At 45.3% G+C, this 17,742-nt stretch overlaps 1 pseudogene; it reads right to left on the minus strand.

The window, feature by feature from the left end:
• The window catches only part of LOC139357742 (SH3 domain and tetratricopeptide repeat-containing protein 1-like), a 47,504-nt pseudogene that overhangs the window by 21,830 nt on the left and 7,932 nt on the right, over positions 1-17,742 (minus strand).

Genomic DNA, 17,742 nt, shown 5'->3' on the forward strand with positions numbered 1-17,742 from the left:
CCCAGCCACTACCCTGGCCTCCGGGGCAGCTGGAGAGCCACGTGCCTTTGCTCCAGAGACTTTGGCAGAGAGTGGAACCACCCCCTCCCCGAGGCAAACCTACAACAGCCTTCCCTTCCCCACTGGCTTCCCGGGCCTCCTCTGGGACCTTGTGCCTGCATCCCAAATGTACTGGGATGGATCCCATTCCCAGGGAACTTCCAAGGGCCCTTGGTGCATCCACATCACCAGGCTGTCCACATGCGGGCCCTGTGTGAGGGGAAGCGACAGAGTCACACAGGGGAGACGGGAGGGCCTCCCTGAATCAGCCCCTCAGGAAGGAGCAGACCCTTCAGGGACCTCAGTCGAGGCCCCTGCAACCTAAGGCTCTGAATTCTGCTCCCCGCTGAGGGCTGTGTGGCCTCCCATCTCTGAGGCAGAGCACAGGGCAAGCTGCAGCTTCTCCAGATCATGAAAAAGGAACCCACAGCTACGTGTGGGCCCCAGCAGTGGAAAGGATGCCCCACCTCGGTCGGGGACCAGGCGGGGGTCAGCATGTTCATTGGAAGAAGTGTGGGACCCCACAGCCTCCAGTGCCAGAGTAGACGGGAGGTTCAGGCCCACCTCAGGCGACGTCCCCCAAGCCCCCAGCCCGCACCACAGAGGGGTGACTGTCGCATCCAATGCCCACTGTACTCAGCTCTGTCCCCTCCCCCGGCATTACCCCAAGGCCCAACTCATAACCAGAGGAAGCCTGAGCCACTGGCAAAACCCACCTTGTTCCTGTGGCTGTTCGGTCTCAGCTTCCTCTACTGAGTCTGGCAAGGGAGAAAAGAGAAGCAATGAACACCCCCAGCCAGCACCTCTGCTCCCATGTCAGGTTGAGCTGGTGTCGGTGTTGCAGGGTGAGAGCATTGCAGGGTGCAACGGTTGAAAGTCATATCATCCTCTTCCCTCCTGGATCATGGGAACAACATCACTGGGGGGTGTACACTTTCTGCGATATTGGGAGTAACATCGTCTTCTGTGCCTTGGAATATTAAGGACAATATCACGGGGCGGCGTGTACATCTTCTGCAATATTGGGAATAATATTATCCCCTCTCCCCATGCATACTAGGAAAGATATCAGAGTGGGTGTTCACCTCCTGCGATATGGGGATTAATACCATCTTCTCCCCTTCTGGATATCAGGAAGAGTATCACACGGGGGTGTACGGTGTCTGCGATACTGGGAGTAATATCAACCTCTCAGCCTTGGAATATTAAGAAGAATATCACAGGGTGGATGTACACCCCCTACCATATTGGGAGTAATATCAGCCTCTCCTCTCCATGGATATTATGAACAATATCCCAGGCTGGATGTACGCCTCCTGCTCTATGGGGAGTCATATCCCTTCCAGGATACTCATAACAATATCACAGGGCGGGTGAACACAGCCTGCGATACTGGAACTATTATCATCCTCTCCCCATCCGGATACTGGGAACCATATCACAGAAGAGCTGTACCCTCCCTGCGATATTGGGAGTAATATCATGTGCTTCTTCCATGAATATTAGGAGCAATGTCACCGGGTGGCTGTCCATTCATTGCTATGTTGGGAGTCATGTCATACTCTACCCCCTGGATATTAGGATCAGTATCACAGGGTGAGTGTACACCTACTGCGATATTAAAACTAAGATCATGTTCTCTGTCCCTGGATATTAGGAACAACACCACAGGTAGGTGTACACCCCCAGCAGTATTAGGAGCAATAATATGATTAATTAGTAAACATCAATGATCGATTTTAATAATTATCAGGCTGATCTCGAACTCTTGACCTCAGGTGATCTGCCTACCTCAGCCACCCAAAGTGCTGTAATTACAGGCGTGAGCCACCGCGACCAGCCAACACTTCTTGACATCTCTTTTTGGACCTCAAATTTAGCATGCCAAAAACACACTTTTGATTCCCCCTGCTATAATCCACTCCTCCCATAGTCTTCCCGATCCCAATAACAGCATCTCTAGTCTTCCAGTTACTCAGGCCAAAATCCTTGACATCATCCTGAAAACTTCTTTTTCTCTCTCTTGTCATCCAACCCATTTAAACTCTCCTTTCAAAATATATGCCAGACCTAACCACTTCTCACTTTCCTCATCATTTCCAACCAGGTCCAGCCCTCATCATAGCACTTTAAGTTACTGCAAAAGCCTCCCAATCGCCAGGCACAGTGGCTCATGCCTGTAATCCCAAGCACTTTGGTAGGCCAAGGCAGGTGGATCATCAGAGGTCAGGAGCTCAAGACCAGCCTGGCCAACATGGTGAAACCCCTCTACTAAAAATACAAAACATTAACCAAGCATGGTGATGGGTGCCTGTACTCCCAGCTATTCGGGAGGCTGAAGCAGAAGAATCACTTGAACTCAGAAGACAGAGTTTACAGTGAGCCGAGATCGTGCCGTTGCACTCCAGCCTGGGTGACAAGAGCAAAACTCCATCTCAGGAGGTTAAAAAAAAAAAAAAAGCCTCCCAACCGACCTCTCTCCTTCCACCTTTCACCCTGCCCTGCATTCTACCTTCCTCTCTAAAACATTTCAGAAGAGAAAAAAATTATATCCACAGAGAGAGAAAGTACAAATGGGGTGAAATGTTTGGGGAATCTGAGGGAAGAGTATATGGGAATTCTCCGTACTATTTTTGCAACTTTTCCATAAGTCTGGATTATTTCGAATTGAAGAATTAAACAAAGAAAAAAAAAAAAAAACACTATCTCCCTTTGTGAATCCATCCTGTCTTTCCCCTGGCAACTTAAGGACGCTCTCAACTAACACATCTATTTTTTCATGAACACTAAAAGAAATGTTGCCTAGCTTTGACTTTCTGTGCTTGGCAGTAGAAGTGTGTGTGTGTGTGTGTGTGTGTGTGTGTGTGTGTGTGTGTGTGTTTCATATATATGTGTGTGTGCATATATATGTGTGGGTTGTATGTACATATAGAGAGGGAGAAATATATATGTGTATATATAAATACATATTGTATATTTACAACGGTAATGTGTGTATATATATAAATATATGTGTGTGTGTAGATATATATAATACATACCCCATAGCCTGTCCTTAACCAGTTCTAAACTTTGTCGGAAAAATACATACCTAAGCAGAGAATTTCAATTTAATATGATGAATATTTTGATAGAGGGATGTCTTGCTATGGAACACGTTGCTAAGACACAAAACTTCCTAGATGGGACAATGAATGAACGAAGTTTTCCACCTATAGGCAACCCCTCTGATATCCCCTCAAACCTTTTTAGTTATATGCATTTGCTTCCCCCAGGACCCTCGTTTCATAACGGTTAGTCCTAGAGCCTAGCAAGTTCCTACTACAGCTGGCAAACATATGCCATTCAAGAAACAGTGGCGGAGTGAATGACGAGTTAAGAACCATTTGTCAGCCAGTGCTCAGTAATACAACATGCACTGGTATGCAAATTATATTTTTGTTGAAAGCAACAGCAGGATCACAAATTATCTTTCCAGAGAAAGCAAACCTCAAAAGCTTCTTTACCCTACTAAAGCACGTTCTAAGAAGCTCCCCTTATATAAAAGAAAACCTCCTCATTCGTTATCAATGGCATGTAAACCTAATAAGCCTCCGCCTCTGATGACATCTCTTCCATCCCCAGGGCTAGATAAAGGAGGTTCCGGAAACCCTGGTAGTTGTGAAGGTGGCTCCCAGCTCTGACAGTCTTGAACCCTGCGGGCGCGGAGGTCACACAGCAGAAGAACAACCGAGGGAAGCATCATCAGGCTTCGAGTATGTTTGAACCAGAGACGGCAAATAGGCTGCAGCCAACTGAAAACACCAGAGATTCATGGTGGCCACCTGAGAGGTTATGCTCTTAAAAAACAAAAATAAAAAATAAAAATTAAAAAACGAAGAAAGGAAGGGGTCAAGAATCCATCAGGTCTGACTGAGACGTGTATCAGTGACTAACACCCCGTATGGCAAAAGTACTGTGGTGCGCTTTGGGTACTCACAGCTTCAGCAGTATTCAAAGGCGTGTGTTTCCCTAAGACTAAGCCACGGGAATACCCCCAGCAACACTGCCAGGAGAAACGTCTCCCATGGATTTGGTAGAAACACAGTTGTCTTTAACAAATTAACACTGAATAAATCCTGACTTATTAGAGCCTGTGAGAATGGCATTCTCAATGATAACAGTTATCACTACAATCTCCAAACATCTGCGATCCTGCAGGGAGGAGCTGTGACAGTGCAGGCCAAGTGTCCAGAATGCTTCCCAGACTGCCTGTTAAAGAATAAAAGAAATGAAACCCCCTGTAAGAATGTCTTCCCTCACATTTAGCCAGTTGTTCCTTTGTGTGCATCTCTGTGCTAACATGGCCATTCTTCCCCACAGCCTGAAGTCATATGCTAAAATCAATGAGACTCACATGAAGCCAGAAACGTGCAGATGCGAGGAAACCACCACAAAGGAAATGGGCTGGAGAGTGTGGCCAGGAGGATGGTACTTCCTAGGAAGCAATTACTTCATCTCTGCCCATGAAGCAGGCAGCTGTCATTGTCCCCCAGGCCCACGCCAGCCACTCGAGGTAGGTTCTAACCAAACTACCTCCAACAAGCAATGTAAATACACCACACAATTGGCTTCTGAAAGGACACCTTGCAACCAACAAGAAACTGTTAGCACAACTTTGACAAACTGTGCAACTAAAAACCTTGGAAAGGGACAAACACTGCCACATTTTGACTCAAATACTGTTACGTGGTAGCACTGCAATAATTCACTGAAACAAAAGAATGAATGAGGAATATGTTTATATAGGAATCAGAGGAAGTATGACTAATCATTTAAAGAAATAGGTCAAGAAACTGCTACGTTCAAATGCTACCGTGAGACACTGTCAGGGCCTTAGGCAAATTCACTTCTCTTAGTCCTGTTTCTAGGTTCATCAAAACCCAGCTTTGGACTAGGGAATCTGTTGCTTCCCAAAGCCTTCCTTCTGTGATTCCAGCCCAGATTTTAGGATTTTAGGACTGCTCTCCCACTTGGTAGATGAAAGCACTTTCGATGTAGAACAGCAAGAGTACATTTCTGTGTTGAATGCGGCTTGGGACCTACTCTATGAGGAAGAATATCATCATGTAACTTTAAGCATGATGCCAAGGCACACTCTAGATAAAGATAACACATAAGATGTGGCCACACACTTGTGCGTGCCTGGCAGGGAGATGGAGAAGTCTCATTTAATGAAGCCGGGGTGCCTGTTGCACCTGAACATCCTCAGTCCATGTCAAGTTGACAACGTCCTTCTGACATCAAACCACAGGTATCACATACTTTTCCATACTTTCTACCCAAGATTAAAATATGCAGAGCACCGTGATAAAGACGCCTCCATTCCCAGCATGTTGGCTCTCATTCCGTAGAATTACATACTTTCGGTGCAAAATGGTGACCAGGTTGCAGCGGCAAGCAAGACTGGGCTCCGTGGGGACAGCAGGCCCTGCAGGAGCCACCACTCCTGTCTCCACAGTCTGATGCAGCTGCAGAGAAGCTGTGGCTGAGGCCATTCACTTTGTGAGAGAACCGCACAGGAAGGAAAAGGTAGGGAAGGTCGGGAAGAGGGCAATGTCATGCTTCTGAGCCCAAGCCGAGCCATCGCATCCCCTGTGACTTGCACTTATATGCCTAGATGGCCTGAAGTAACTGAAGAATCACAAAAGAAGTGCAAATGCCCTGTCCTACCTTAACTGATGACATTCCACCACAAAATAAGTGAAAATGACCGGTCCTTTCCTTAAGCGATTATATTATCTTGTGAAATTCCTTTTCCTAGCTCAACCTGGCTCAAAAAGCTCCCACACTGAGCACCTTGTGACCCCCACTCCTGCCCACCAAAGAACAACCCCCCTTTGACTGTAATTTTCCTTTACCTACCCAAAACCTATAAAACGGCCCCACCCTTATTTCCCTTCGCTGACTCTCTTTTTCGGACTCAGCCCGCCTGCACCCAGGTGACTAAAAAGGTTTATTGCTCACACAAAGCCTGTTTGGTGGGCTCTTCACACGGACGCGCATGACAGGTAGGTGCAGAGCCAGGGAAGGACCTGTGATGAGAACAGAAAGGAATGCGTCTCCCTGTACACACGCTCGGATTTTATGACAATGTGCGCAGGGGACTGAACTGGATGCCTGAGAACATTCCTCCAAGTTCTTTTGCTGATTTTCTAAATATTGGTGTAAAATCTGAACTCAGACAAAATTTTTTAAAATCGCTTCAATCAACATCTTTGTCTAGTGCTCAGCATCATACCTACGTGATCATCTAGAAAAGCAACTTCTCTTCTAAGGCTCACAGCCTCCTATTAATTCTCAGGGATTTTACAAGGGAATGCACCTCTCATTCGCATCAAGAACTGTGGGGAAAAGAAAGAGAGGTCAGCCTGTTACTGTGTCTATATAGAAAGAAGTAGACATAAGAGACTCCATTTTGTTCTGTATTTGAGATACTGTTAATCTGTGACCTTACCCCCAACCTTGTCCTTGCAAGAGACATGTGCTGCGGTGACTCAAGGTTTAATGGATTTTGGGCTGTGCAGGATGTGTCTTTGTTAAACAAGTGCCTGAAGGCAGCTTGCTGGTTAAAAGTCATCACCATTCTCTTAATTTCAACTACCCAGGGACACCTACAGGGCCAAACGTCGCAGGGACCTCTGCCTAGGAAAGCTAGGTATTGTCCAAGGTTTCTCCCCATTATTACTGAAACAATAATGCTAAAAGGTTTATGGAGATGTTTGCATATGCATCTCAAGGCACAGCATTTTCCTTTAAACTTATTCATGTCACAGAGATTTTTGTTCATATGTCTTACTGCCGATTTCCTCCCTACAATGATCCTATTGTCCTGCCACTCCCTTATCTTTAAGATGGTAAAGATAATTATCAATAAATACTAAGGGAACTCAGAGACCGGTGCCGGCGTGGGTCCTCTGTAAGCTGAGCGCCGGTCCCCTGTGCCCCCGCTTTTCTTTCTCTATACTTTGTCTCTGTGTCTTATTTCTTTTCTCAAGTCTCTCGTTCCACCTAACGAGAAACACCCACAGGTGTGGAGGGGCAGGCCACCCCTTCAAAGAACACACACAACTACCGTTAAAGAAATGCTTAATTTACTTACATAATTTTTTAAACACCCAGATTTGAAATACAACAGAGAAGACCACTTTTTGATAGCTCTGCTTTCCAACTGCGAACTGCGGGTGGAGAAAATAACCTGCCATGATTTCTAACCAGTCAACAACCTGTCTTCCCTGGCTGCAGTAGGAGCAATCTTTCTGAGCTCAGGATGAAAAAGAACCCAGCTGGTTAGGGGACAGACAATCATCAGTTCTCAGCGGGCTTCCCGGGTCCCAAATCCCCATGTGATACGTGGAAGTAAAAAGCTATCAATGACCAAGCATCAGAACGCTTATCCCACCTCGCCATCTGCTTCTCCTGCCATGCAAATTTAAAAATAATAAGCCTGCTATTAGAGAACAGAGTTGGTGCTGCATCTGTCTTCCTAAAATTACAGATAATTACCAGCCCACAATGGCTTCTAATCAGATTTGAGTAGTCCCTTAGACAGGAAGCTAAATTGCCTCAGCCCTAAACTGAGAAGAAAACAGAAACTGGAATGCTCTAGGTTCGATTTTTTCCCCCTTGTTCTAAAGTTGCTGTTCCCGAATCTCCTTCTACTGTCTTGTTTATAAAATGTATAAGAAACAAGGAAATTCAAAGACATGATAGAAATGGCCACTTTTTCTAGGTACAAACTTTGTGAACATTATTTTCAGCTGCTGGGCTTTTTCTCCACAAGTTGTGAGCCTGGAGTACATTTTCTCCCTCGTGGTTACACATTCAGAGTCAGGGAATGTGACTTTAGCAGTAAAGAGGGGAGTGCAGTCAGAAGTGATTGGGCACTGAGAAGGGCAGACAGGGACTCTACCTCGGTGGCCTACAGCATTCCTGGGCCTCCGACTTTACTTTTCCATCTGTACAAGGGATCTAAAGGCCAGTGATTCCAGGCCACGACAGCTCTTCATACACACATACACAAATATCACACGCCTGTGTGAAAAGCTGTGACACTTGGCTGATTTTCTGAAGAAGTTATCTTGTATCATTTCTACTCAAGTACTCCACCTCCTTCCAGACAAGTATCTGAGGATGATGGGCTATCCCACAGCCATGTGTGTAACCTCTCCTGCTTATGATCCCTGTTCACATAGCATTTTCCAAAAGCATTTGGTGGGAAGTGACAGAAGAAAGAAGAATAAGGTTCTTTCAGCCCATTCATTCATTCATTCATTCATTCAACAAATATTGACTAACTATCTACGTGCCAATCACCGGTGATATAACAGGGAACATACATTTTTGTAGGTAGAGACAGACAACCAAAAAGTATGTTAAAGAGTGATCAATACTGTAGAGGAAAATACACCAGGAAACAGGAAAGAAGAATACCCCTAGCCACCCTACACTGGGGTGACGCTAGCGTTACAAAATGGAAACAGCGGCCGGGCGCCGTGGCTCACACCTGTACTCTCAGCTCTTTGGGAGACTGAGGCAGGCAGATCACCTGAGTTCAGGAGTTCAAGATCAGCTTGACCAAAACGGCAAAACCCTGTCTCTACTAAAAACATAAAAATTAGCTGGACGTGGTGGCACACGCCTGTAATCTCAGTTACTCAGGAAGCTGAGGCACAAGAATCACTTGAACCTGGGAGGCAGAGGTTGGAGTGAGCCGAGATCATGCCACTGCACTCCAGCCTGGGTGACAGAGCAAGGATCTGTCTCAAAAAATGTAAAAATTTAAAAAAAATGTAAACAGAGAATAAGATACCAAAAGAAAGAACATGAACGATTAGTTGTAACAAAAGCCTTTGTAAGCTGTTACTTTCCTTCCTGGATCCTTGTCCCTTACAAACAGAAAAAAAAGGCGGATGGGGGTAGCATCAAAATGATGTTTTAAGATGGCTTCGGGTTTCAGATGTCTGACAGCCATACTCATGTACTTCAAGGAAAAAGCTCTAGCTCTAGAAGCCATCTGGGCAATGGTTTAATGTCTTTTTTTTTTTTTTTTTTTTTTTTCCAGAGAGTTTTAAAATACAGGAAAACGTGTGTGTTTATTTGGCTGCTCTGTGCCCGCACACGTGCAAACTGTGCTAACAGGTTTCTCCAAGTGTTGCTGAATTTGCCAGCTTGCCATAAACAGGCTTCCATGTCTTAATTGTCTATAAATAACACAAACACACAAAAATGCAAATCAAGACAAACTGTCCCTTCAACTGCTGCTGCCATGATGACAGCAAGCGACAATTGGCCAAATCAATACGTGGAGACTGAAGCTGTCCGGCAGAGAGCACAGGGTCAACTGCTTTTCCCACAGCATTTAAAGAAACAAGCGGAAACGGCTCTCCACACAGGACAGACACGTCCTTTGTTCTTTGAATCAATACTGCCAATGCCCAAAATACTTTCTCCATCACACTATCTATATGGAATTCACGTTCCTTCCAATACCATGAGTAACATCAGTGATAGACTATGAATCAGCCTGCTGGGCATCAAAAGGCTGGAGAATTCCAGTCCTAGCCCTGCTACCAATCGGTCTGGTCACTTCTCTCTGGTCCTGGTGTGGCCAACAGTTATGCACGAGGGTGAGGCATAAAAACACAGATGTCAGGCAAGCTCCAGCATCCAAAATACATAGAAATTAAAAAGCATTAAGGTGATATCAAGGAATGTATGCCATTAACCAGAAAAGTAACTGAAGTATTCCTTTTCCCATTCTTAAGAAATCAAAAGTGGAAGCAAAAAATTGAGCAATCAGCCTACCAAGTTGACTGGGGCAACAGAATACACTCACGGATTCTGTTCACAACAGCGGGAGTGACAGACCAAAAGGAGAACGGCACAGCGTCCCTCTCTCCTCTGTCCACTCATGCAACCAGCACGTGAGTGCGTCCACATGCAGCTCCCAGTCTCCTGTCCCACTGACGCCAGCGTCCACTCACCACAAGCCTACTAAGTGCCACATGTGCTAGGATGCTCCCTCATCTCATCACCATAGACATCCCTGCTGGAGGTGAGTATGTGACAGACGAAAATCACGGAGGCCTAGAGAGGTTGAGACCCGCATTCCCACTGCGGTCAGGGTGTGTTTGAGAGGGACCCCACGGCTGGGCCCTCCATGCCGCTCTCCTCAGTAATCACTCCCAGACCAGAGCAGTGAGGGAGAATTTTCTTCCTCTTACTATTTTCAGCCCCTTGGCTGACCCACCGTTCCCCAGAAAGCTATCGAGTTCTGGCAGCTCTGAGGCCACAAAGCCATAAAGGCACGGGACACACAGCCCATCTGTCTCTAACGGGTCTTTTACTTGTCATGCTCGTCATTTCTAAGAGCAGATGGGTTAAGAAAGACTTGGCAAGTTACCACGAAATGACCCCTCCACTCCTTCCTGGGGGAAGAGTGACTAGTTAGCAGTCAGGCTGCCTTTCTTCCCCCACTCCCTGCATTCCTGTCCCTAAGGAGCCACAGACAATCCCACCAAATAGAGCCAGGACACAGCCGCCTCCTTCCTACAGCTGGTGGGGGGAAGGGTCCTCTTGGGCCTTTCTAACTGCATGAAAACCAAACTGTGAGCTGTACTGACCCGGGCCTCACCCATGTTGCAGTCACGTACAACACAGGTGCCCAGTGGTATCATCAGGCAGAACTACGAATGTGCTTTCCATCGTTTTCATACAATGATTCCAGAACTGTTATCCACACAGTTCCACTTCTCACACATACGACGTACTTCACGGATTACACAGCATGTTCACCATGCCCCTCATCTGCTCCTCCCAGTAGCCTTGTGTGATCCCTTGAGTATGTTTTCCCATCTCCATTTCTTAAGAAATGGAGTTTCTGAGGTTATGAAATCAAAACTTTCCCAAGAACATCCAGCTAGTGTTAGAACCAGGATATGAGGGCTTCTGATTCTAGAACTGGTATTTGTGCCACTATTCCACATGGGCCCCTCCAGGGATTTCTGCCTGATCTTAAAATGCAGACAGCAAATCCGTCTCTCTACAGTCCTGGGGTTCCCTATAGACAAGAAGTCAAACTTCTAACAGAAAGCTTATACTTATTTGGAAGGCTACCTGGGATATTTCTTTTAAGTTAGTTTGTTCATGTTTTGGAAAGATTGCTCCAATGGCAATGCGGGGCATGAAGTGTAGAAAGGATTCCATGATGAGGCAGAGAAACAATTCGGTGGCTCTTACAACGGTTCAAATGAGGCATGAGGCGCAAGCAGAAAGGACAGAGGGAAAATGCATTGGAAAGAAATGCAAAATGAAATCCACTCAGACCCAGGATGGAAAAAAGGGGAGTAAACATAATGGTGGTTTCTAGTTTGAAAGACTGATGAACACGGATGTCATTAACTACTGCAGAGTGGTATCTGGGGCCTGGGTGCACCAGTTTGTTTAACCATTCACCTGCTGAGCAGTCTCCAGGTTGTTTCCAGTTTCTAGCCTTTATAAATAATGCTGCTATGAACAGATACATATAGGCTTTTGTGTCAACATAAGTCTTCATTTCTCTGGGATAACTGCCCATGAATGTGAGTGCTGCCTCCTATGGCAATTGCACATTGAGTTTTTTAAGAAACTGTCAAGCTGTTTTCCAGAATGGCTGTACCGTCTTCCATTCCCACCAGCCAAGTGTGAGTGATCCCATTTCCCTGCGTCCTCAGCAGCACTGGTCTTGTTACTACTTTTTATTTTAGGCATTCTGATAGGTGTATAGTGACGTGGCTTTAGTGTGCATTTTTCTGATTGCTCATGATGTTGAACAGCTTTTCATGTGCTTATATGTTATCTGAAATGTCTCTTCAGGTCTTTTATTCATTTTCAAACTAGATGATTCAGTTTCACTGCTGAATTTTGATAGTTCTTTATATATTATAGATATGAGTCCTTTATCAGACATGTGGTTTGCAAATAGTTTCTCCCAGTCTCTAGCTCCTCTTTTCATCTTTATTTTGCATTTTACATTTTAGTCCATGATCCATTTTGAGTTAATTTTTGTACTAGGTATGAGGTTTAGAGCAGAGTTCAGGTTTTTTTCCTATGAATAATCAGGTAGCCAGTAACTTTTTTTAAGAGACAAGGTCTCACTCTGTCACCCAGGCTGGAATGCAATGACAAGATCAGAGCTCACTGCAGCCTTGACTCCTGGGCTCAAGTTATCCTCCCGCCTCAGCCTCCTGGAGTAGCTGGGACCACAGGCAGGTGCCACCATGACCAGTTAATTTTTTTAGTTTTTGTAGAGACAGGGTCTTGTGCCATGTTACCCAGGCTGGTGTGGAACTCCTAGGCTCAAGTCATCATCCCACTTATATGGGGCCAGGCAGTGGCACATGCCTGTAATCACAGCACTTTGGGAGGATGAAGCAGGAGAATCACTTGAATCCAGGAATCCCAGACCAGCCTGAGCAACAGAGGGAGGCCCTGTCTCTGCAAAAAATTTTAAACATTAGCTGGGCATGGTGTTGTACACCTGTGGTCCCAGCTACTTGGGAGACTGAGGTGGGAGGATCTCTCAAGCCTATGAGGCTGAGGCTGCAGTGAGCCATGATCGCACCACTACACTCCAGCCTGGGAGAAAGTGAGACCCTGTCTCAAAAAAAAAAAAAAAAAAAAAAAAGAAAAGAAAAGCTAGAGCATCACCCATATTAAAGACAGGTATTGTCTTTTTGATAATTTAATTACAGTTATATAATGGACATGTAAAATATCCAGTTTGGAAGTTTGAAAAATACATAACTTTAAGTATTCTTACCTTAAAATTCTGATTTCTACCTAAGATATCTCATACTGTTTACATAAGTATCACAATGCCGGGACAACAACTAAAAATGTGTACGAGGGAGAAAACTGAGCATGTATGCCTATTAATTAAGGTATATTCCCCCTTATTACATAAAAAGGTCATCACGGCAAATCCCTGTGACTGTATCTAAGGCAAGCCTACAGTTTTACTTCTCTGTATTATAAAATGCAAGGCTAAAATTCAAATACTAAACATTTCCTGAAGCCAAGGGTAGTTTACTTAAAATAAATGCCTAGGGTCTATGTAAAAAATATGAAAAAGCTAGCTACTTCATAGCCATTCCAATCTAAGTTCAGTTTTTTCTTTTTTAATTGACACATAATTGCGTACTGTACATATGTATGTAGTACACATGGTGATGTTATAATACATGTATTGTAGGTGATCAGCATAATTAGCATATCCACCATCTGAAACATTTATCATTTCTTTGTGTTGGTAACGTTCAATACCCTTCCTCCAGTTATCTGGAACTATATATATATATATATTTTTTTTTTGAGACAAACTCTTCCTCTGTTGCCCAGGCTACAGGGCAGTGGTGTGATCACAGCTCACTGCAACATCTGCTTCCCAGGTTCAAGCTATTCTCCTGCCTCGGCCTCCCTGGTAGCTGGGATTACACAGGCACTCACCACTATGCCCAGCTAATTTTTGTATTTTTAGTAGAGACGGGGTTTCACCACGTTGGCCAGGCTTGTCTCAAACTCCTGACCTCAGGTGATCCACCCACCTCAGCCTCCCAAAGTGCTAGGATTACAGGCATGAGCCACCGCTCCCAGTCTGAAACTATATATTCTTGTTAACTATAGTCATCCTATGTTATAGAACACTAGAACTTATTCCTATCCAGCTATAATTTTGTATCCTTTAACAAATTTCTCCCTATCTCCCTCTTCCCCCACCCTTCTCACCCTCTAGGATCCTCTGTCTACTTTCAACTTCCATGAGATCCACTCTTTTTTGCCTTCCACATAAGAGAACATGTGCTGTGTAACTTTCTGTCCCTGGTTTATTTCATAATATCTTCCAGTTCCATCCACGTTGCTGAGAATAACAGGACTTCATCCTGTGTTATGGCTGAATAGTATGCTACTGTGTATAAAGACCACATTTTCTCTATCCATCATCTGCTGTTGGACACTGAGGCTGATTCCGTATCTTGGCTATGGTGAACAGTGCTGTAGGTAACGGAGGTGTGGATGCCCCTCCGACACTGATTTCCTTTTCTTTGGGTATCTACACTGTAATGGGACTGCTGGATCACACTGTAATTTCATTTGCAGTTTTCTGAGGAGCCTCCATACTGTTTGCCATAGTGGGTGCCTTAGCTTACTCTTACTCTTTCTCTTTTTTCCCTTCGAGACAGAGTCTCACTGTTGCCCAGGCTGGAGTATAGTGGTGTAATCTCGGCTTGCACACTGTAGCATCTGCCTCCCGGGTTCCAGTGGTTCTCATGCCTCAGCCACCTGAGTAGCTGGGATTATGGGCACCCGCCACTGCACCTGGCAAATTTTTGTATTTTTTAGTAGAGATGGGGTTTCACCACATTGGCCAGGCTGGTCTTGAACTCCTGGCCTCAAGTGACCCACCCACCTCAGCCGCCCAACAGTGCTGGGATTACAGGTGTGATCCACCGCTCCCAGCTAATTTTTGTGTTTTTAGTAGAGACGGGGTTTCACCATGTTGGCCAGGCTGGTTTCAAACTCCTGACCTCAGGTGATCTGCCCGCCTCCGCCTCCCAAAGTGCTGGGATGTCAGCGTGCGCCCCGCGCCCAGCCAGCTGCTCTAGTGTACACCCCCCTAGAGTGTGTAAGAGCTCCCTTGTCTCCATATCCTCACCGGCACTTGTTATTTTTTGTCTTTTTGGTAATACTCATCCTGACAGGTGAGATGATACCTCACTGTGGTTTTGATTTGCATTTCTCTGATTGTAAGTGATACTGAGCATTTTTCTCACATATTTTTTGGCCATTTGTATGTCTTCTTTAAACAAATGTCTGTTCTGTTGGGTGTGGTGACACAAACCTGTAAGCCCAGTACTCAGAACGCTAAGGCAGGAGGACAGCTTGAGCCTAGACCAGCCTAGGCAGCATAGCGAAATCCTAGCTCAAAAAAAAAAAAAAAAAAAAAAAAAAAGAAGAAGAAGTAGAAGAAAAAAGAAATAGCTTTGTCTGTTCAGCTTTTTGACCTCCAAAAATTAAGAGCCCATTTTGGAATCCGATGACCTGCCTGATTCAGAGACAATCTGTGTTTGGTTCTACTCTGCTACTTCCTATGTGACTTTGGGAAGTTCCCTTAGCCACTTTGAGTTCAACTTCCTCAACATTAACCAGGAATAAGTGCCACCTGCCTCTGCTGGTTAACGCTGAGGACTGAAAGGAGAACCTCCACAACGCCACTTGACAATGCCACCTGGCGGAAGCCCCTCAATGCGGGGCTGGTAGGATCATCTGAAGCTAAGTACAACTTTCCTTTCCACTTTCCCAGGCTCATTCTGCATACGATTAGCAAGGAATAGCGAATAAAGGAAACCAAAATACTTGCTTAATTTTTTATAAGAAATTTTTAAAAAGTGGGGGTGGTATAAAAATAGGAGGGAGACGAGGGGAAGGAAAAGCAGCCGGTCACAAGTTCTAGTCCAGGGCTCATCCCCGGCCTCCTCACTCAGGCAATCACCAGTCCCCACCTCCTGGAGGGGGGGGTACTTTCTCGGCGAGCTTCACCCACATGGAAGGTACTGCCACAGGTGTTCAGAAACCAGGAGCACCTTGAAATGGGCAATGTGCTTTGGGTAGGAGACCTACAATTTCCTCAAAGAAACCACGGCACAAAAGTGACCCACATAGGAGGTAACCAACAGCTGTAAATACTTGGTGGCAAAAACTGATGTCATACCTTCTGTACAGGAGACACACACCCAAATAAAACTTGCCGAAATAGCAGAGAAAAAAATACAGCAGACATCCAGTGCCATTCTGTTACAGAAATATTTATATCCCAAAGCCAGGAACCTCTCTGGAACACTGTTTATTTCCATGTTTCATGGAAGATGTTTGAGTGCACTCACGTGTGTCTCAACAAACTTCCAGTCTCTGTTCTAAACCCTGTGGCTCCTCAGCAAAACCCAAAAACAAGTATCAGTTTTCCTTCCAAATGGGAAATTTCCTGACCTAGTGAAACCAGCATCAAATCCACTTATTATGAGATAGCTGATTACAGGCGCAGCCCTCTAGTCCCAGGATGACTCCCCTCCGGCAGGAGCGGGAAGGATGGGCATAGCACTGGCCTGCCAGACCACATCTCCAGGCAGTTCTAAACCATTGCTGCTCAGGTGAACCATGATAAAAATTGAAACCAAGTATCTCTGAAAAGTGTACATGTCAAGAGCCACACCTCGAACCAGACTCAGCAGAAATGGACGTTGCAAGGTTTGTTCAGAGACCTCCACTCCATGCCCCCTCTCCCCGGCACCTCCCTCCTTGCACTAGGGGCCCAGGGCCAATGGACCGCTCCCTTACCTCTAGCCCAGTGCATTTTCAGGAACAGCTCCCAGACTCTACCAGAACCTGAAATGTATTCACTGAATGCACTATTTCTTCAAATGATCATAAATCACCTGACTATAATAACAATTGTTTTAAAAGTGTTCTCTCTCTCTGTTGGGAATCGTGCCATGAGTTTGAGCAAGCAGCTTTGCTTCTCTCTACTGCAATCCTATCATTTGCAAGATGTTAACAATTACTGTGTTCACCCATAGCATTGTTGTAAAAAGCCTTAAGATCCACTTCATGTAGTCTGCCTGGAGCACAGACCCTGTCACATGGCAAACGTCCACTGAAGGTGAGTTGTCTGTAGCTATTAGTACCTAGCACTCCAGCGAACAAAAGGAGTCGATCAGGTCTCATCGTATCACCATGAAAGGATGTCCATGTAGACTGCGCAGTGGAAGTAGGGGGACTCAGTGTTTATCAGGTACTATTTTGTTTTTTACAAAGTGTACATATATATTTGTAGGTACACTGGAAAAGATCTGGAAGGAAATACACCCAGTGTTAATAATGACTACCCCAAAGACACATTCATCCAAACACACAACAGAAAAACACTCACTATCTTTCTGTCTTCCATATCATTTGAACTATTTTCAATAAGCATCCATGGCTTTTGTAAAGTTTTTGAAAGGAATTTGTTGCAATTTTTTCCCAGAGAAACAAGCAAGAGGATGAAAAAGGTGGAAACAGAAGGTAAAATGGAATGGGACTCAATGGAATTGAGTCCAAGCCAGGCTCAGCAGGCACACGAACCACGCACCTCTCACTACAACTCAACACCAGCTCTCTCTGCTCTTGATCCAATGGCCAAAGACTTAGAGATAAAATGTTTATTGTGATCACATCAATCACACCACGGAGCTTGGAACCACCCTTCCAAACTCCTCTGGTTCTGTGTACCTGCCCGGGGCTGTTAGCTTTCCTCCTGTGTCTTTGGCTGGCCTGTAATCCCCTAGTGGTGGAAATGCACCCTGACACTTAGCCATCATCCCCACAACACTCAGCCCCGCATAGAGACCAGGGCAGTGATGTCCACTCGGACTGTGATTCTACTTATAAAGCAAAGGACTAGGGACCAGATGCGACTTGTCTTTGGTAACTCACCAGCTGTTGCTTGAACCAGAACAAACTCAGGTCTCCTGATGCCCAGAAAAGAACTAGTGCCTCTCCCACTAGAAAAGTGATGAAAATGTTTTGCTTGCTGTGAAAAGATGCACTCCTGGAGAAGATGGGTGCAAGTTCTCATGGAGCCACTCA

Source organism: Macaca nemestrina, chromosome 13 (genome assembly GCF_043159975.1).
Source record: "Macaca nemestrina isolate mMacNem1 chromosome 13, mMacNem.hap1, whole genome shotgun sequence".
NCBI lineage: Eukaryota > Metazoa > Chordata > Mammalia > Primates > Cercopithecidae > Macaca > Macaca nemestrina.